We start from the raw sequence: 4,805 nt of genomic DNA, 5'->3' as shown, positions 1-4,805 counted from the left end.
GCCAGCGTGCTGGTGGCCACAAGGGCTGTCTGCACCTTGCCGTGTCCAGGGGGTTTGGGAAGGGCTGTCCCTTCCCAGGATTCTCGGAAGCAAATGGGATCTGCTCCCTTGATGGGAGCATGTCCTGGGCCCATCCCACAACCCTCTCTAACCCAAACACCTTTATTTGAGAACTTCCCTACTCTGTCCCCCTCTCTGGAGAGTTTGCTGGGTCGGAGGGGCTATGAGAGGGGTTGGAACATCCCCAAAACCCAGTGACTTCCTCCAAGTCCCAGTAAACTGGGAATACAGACCAGTTTGGGTTGTCCAACAGGGCCCAGCTGCATCCTTTCCCTGCTGCCACCAGGGAGCATCATGGGGACATTCAATCTGGCTGTCCCCATGCCGGGGCTGGCCAAAACCCTCCAGACAGTGAAATCCTCCCAGCCAAGCTTTGGGAATGCCTGGTCCTTGGAGCTCCTGGTGTCCCCAGAGGCAGCTGGGCCCAGCCCTGTTCGAGGTGCAGGGACTTGAGTGCCGTGGTCAGGGCACCCAGGAGCCGCTCCCTGCCCTGTCCCCGTTCAGCACAGTGTGACAGCCCCGTGCCATCCCTGGGGGAAGCATTTCCCCAAAACTCCTCCAGAGCAGCTGGGCCAAGACGTGGTGCTCAGAGAACAAACCGGGGCTGATCTGTTGATCCAATAAAAGCAGCCGTGGAAGATGCTCCAATCTCATCCTCCTTGTCCATGTGCAAGTCAATGCCAAAGGGACACTTGGATAATTGGAGGGAAAGGCCAAAACCTTCAGCTGGACATGGCCAAGGAAAATGAGAGCCAGGGGTGAGGCTGGAGGTGGCTTTGGCTCTTACCCATCTCCTGGGGTTAGGAGGTGGGGGAGACCCCAAGGGGTCCAGAGACAAGAGGAAGAGATGGGGGGGTCTTCTGCCTCCCGAGTGCTGACTCCTCAGGAGGAGAAATTCTCAGTCACACAAAATCTGAGCGCAGCCCTGGGAGAAGGGCTTGGGGTGTTGGTGCTCAATGTGCCCCAGCTGTGTGCGCTGGGCCTCAGAAACCCCCCGAGCCCTCAGCTGAGCCCCCAGCGTGGGCAGCAGGGCAGGGGGGGATTCTGCCCCTGTGCCCCCTCAGCTGAGCCCCCACCTGCAGAGCTGCCTCCAGCCCTGGGTTCCAGCACGGGAAGGACCTGGAGCTGCTGCAGCGAGTCCAGGGGAGGCCACGGAGCTGCTCCGAGGGCGGGACCCCCTCTGCTCTGGAGCCAGGCTGGGAGAGCTGGGGGTGTTCACCTGGAGAAGAGGAGGCTCCAGGGAGAACCTCAGAGCCCCTTCCAGGGCCTAAAGAGGCTCCAAGAGAGCTGGAGAGGGACTGGGGACAAGGGATGGAGAGACAGGACACAGGCAATGGCTTCCCACTGCCAGGGGGCAGGGATGGATGGGATATTGGGAAGAAATTCCTCCCTGTGAGGGTGGGCAGGCCCTGGCACAGGGTGCCCAGAGAAGCTGTGGCTGCCCCTGGATCCCTGGAAGTGTCCAAGGCCAGGTTGGATGGGGCTTGGAGCAACCTGGGACAGTGGAAGGTGTCCCTGTCCATGGCAGGGGGTGGAACAGGGTGAGCTTTGAGGTCCCTTCCAACCCAAACCAGTCTGGGATTCCATGGCACAGCGAGCTGGGTGCAGGGACCCGCCCTTTGCTCTGTGACACGGCCAACTCGCCGAGGGAACCCATCCCTTCTGCAGGCTGGAAATGCCCCGGGATCCCACGGGGCAGTGGTGGCCAGGGGCGTCATTCCTGCCCAGCACCTGTAAAGCCCTCAGGATCCCTTGGGGTGCTCAAACGTTGCAGGAATGCCAAGCGACATGCAGGGCTGTTGCCTGCCCTGGCTGGCACTAAAGGTGAGAAGCTGATTTATTTTCAGGACCTGCAAAGCCCTGGGGAGGTGGACACGGCCAGGCTGGGCACCAGGGATGGCTCTTTTCTGTCCCTGGCACTGTGACTTCACAGTAAAGCGTTGGGACTCTCCAAAAGTTCACATCTTCCCGCAAGCCAGGCCGTGACCCAGTCCCACCCCAGTGCCTGCACAAGGGAAAACACCCTTTAGGCTGTTTGTGACCCTGGCTAGGTCTTCTTGTGGGGTGGTTCTTTTACACCCCAGCACGGCAACCAGGAGAGACGGGGGGACAAGGAGGGAGCTGCCAGGGCCAGTTATCTGATCCCAGCAGCCCTGGTGTAAACTTAGAATGGCCTTTTGGAAAGAACTTGCTGTGGCAAAACACGCAGTAAATCAGTGCTCTGAGTGCCAACAATATTTTGAGATTAGCAAATCTTAAACCTCACTTTGGGGTCGTGGGTTGGAGCCCTGCCAGTGTAACTGGGGGGGGTCTTCCTCACCTCGCACCCTCCAGCTCCCAGGGATTGCACCAAACTGCAAATCCTTGCTTTTCGAAGGAGATGGGACAAGGTGCAGGGTCAGCAGTGGGTGTGGGGTCCTGCAGCCCACTCCTGTGGAGTCTCACCCCGTGCTCCTGAGGAGCAGAACTGACCCTCTGATTTCTGTGCCTTTTCCTTTCTGGACTACCTTGGAAAATCCCAGTTTCCTCCCATTTTTTATCAAATAACAAACCCAGCTCCCACCAGTTGCCCTGGCCCTTTCTAGCATCATCCTGTGATCCCCGGGACAAGTCACCGTGACCTCCAGCACCATCACCCCACCCCTCCCTCCCCAGTGTCCCCAGTGTCCCCAGCACCCCAGCACTGGCCTTTCCACTGGGCTTCAGGGTGAGAATGCCCAGGACTTAAAAGCCACCCAGGAGGTGGGACCCCGGTGCTTCCAGACATGTCGCAAGTTTTCCTTGCTCAGCTGAGGGCTCATTCAACCTGTGAGACAAAGAGAAGGGAGAAGCCCTTGGAAGTGAGCTGGAAAAGGGGCATCAAATACCTGGGAGCCCCAGCCAGGTGCATCCCAATGGAAAATCACCACAGGCTCTGCATCCTGCAGGAGACTGACCCCTGAAACACCTTCCCAAGGGCAAAACATCCTGGAAATGGCATTTTAACCCAGGATAAATCCCTGGGTCATCACAGGAGGCCTTAGGGAAGATCCCAGGCTACACCTGAGAGCTCTGTGGCTTGACCCTTTCCAGGCCATTTGTAGTTTGGATGCAGCTGTGTTGAGAATGGAGGAAACCACTTCATCCAGAGCAGTATTCCATCAAGGATCTGAATGAATGTGGGACTGAAACCCCGATTGCTGCTGCTCTTACATCTGTGCTGTTTGAGTGAACACCCTGATTTATTCCAGGCTTAGACCTCCTGTCACTGAGTTCTCAAAAAGGTTTGTGTTGGCCACAGAAGGTCACTCCTGTCTGTGTCAGGGAGAGCAGGAAAAGTTGCTTGTCAGAAGGACACTGTCAGTGTAGCTGAGCTCCTGCTCCTTGTGGAACTACTACAACATAAAAAGCTGCCAAGGTCAGGTGCAGCAGCAGCACAGGCTGATATTCCAAATAATGCTCCTGCTTATTGGCATTGTGGGATGGCTCTCACCTGTGGTGCTGCATGGACCTGACCTCAGAGTGCAGGGAAAAGAATTCAGCAAAACCAGCACGGAGCTGTGTCAGGGGAGGGTCAGGCTGGAGATCAGGGAAAGGTTCTTCCCCCCGAGGGTGCTGGGCACTGCCCAGGCTCCCCAGGGAATGAATGGGCACAGCCCCGAGGCTGCCAGAGTTCCAGGAGTGTTTGGACAACACTGTCAGGGACGCCCAGGGTGCGGTTGTTGGGGTGCAGGGCCAGGAGTTGGACTGGATGATCCCTGAGAGTGTCTCCCAGCTCAGGGGTTCCTGTGATTCTGTGATCTGTGGTTGCCCAAATGCCAACAGCAATGCCAGCCCAGCTGGGAGCCTGTAAGCTGAGATGTCCCCTGGCCAGAAAACAGCCTCGTAGCACTTGCCCTGCACTGTACTTGCAAAGGGGCTGCAGCCCAGCGTGGACCCTCCCTGTCCACCCAGCACTGCCCAGGCCCCTCTCCCCAACACCACGTTCGTGAAATCCCAAATGTGGATTGAAATACTTGGGGTTAAAACCATGAGGTGCAAGGAAAAGTGGCTAGATTGTCTTTGTTTTCCAGTCCCTGGGAGCTTTGTAGCCTCCTCTACAACCACCATGCAAAAATTGGGCCCTAAATCTTTTTCCGTGTAAAAATGGGAAAATTTTGGGTGTGTGACTTTGACATGGGGGTCTCTGCACCCCAGCAATGGAACAAGGAGGCCTTTGGGGGGATAAGGGATGTGCTTGGTGTACCATGAGGGATGACATCTTTTTTCCTTGCCCGATCTGAGTCTGCTTTGCTCCTGGTCATGGCTCAGGGTGTCCCAGCTGAGGCCCCAGCAGGTCACTCTGCACCCACAGGGAAAGAGGAGCCGGCAGAGGATGTTCCATGGCACCCGTTCCACAGTGCTGGGAGGGATCACGGAGCACGGAAGAGGGCAGAGAGCCAAGCATCAACGGCAGGAACGGTGCAAACACCGTGTGCTGAACCCACACATCCTCGGCCCGAGCACGAATCTCCTGAGAGCCAGAAAACCGAAGGGAAAAGTCCCTCCAGTGGAGGTCCCCTCTCCCGGAGAGATTTCTTTGCTCTAATGCCGCCATCCAGTGGGAGAAACTCCCCGATTTGGGAAAGGCTGGGAAAGAGGGCGTTGGGGTCCCCACCATCCTCGGGCTGCCCTCGGTGGCCTCCCTGCCGGGGCTGCTGCCACTGCACTCCATCCTCCGCTTCCAAGCCCCGATCCCAGCCTGGAGGCGACGGGCAAAGCAGAAA

Source organism: Coloeus monedula (assembly GCF_965178545.1).
Source record: "Coloeus monedula genome assembly, chromosome: 23".
Lineage (NCBI taxonomy): Eukaryota > Metazoa > Chordata > Aves > Passeriformes > Corvidae > Coloeus > Coloeus monedula.
The sequence above is the reverse complement of the archived record's forward strand: the minus strand, read 5'-3'. Positions refer to the sequence as shown.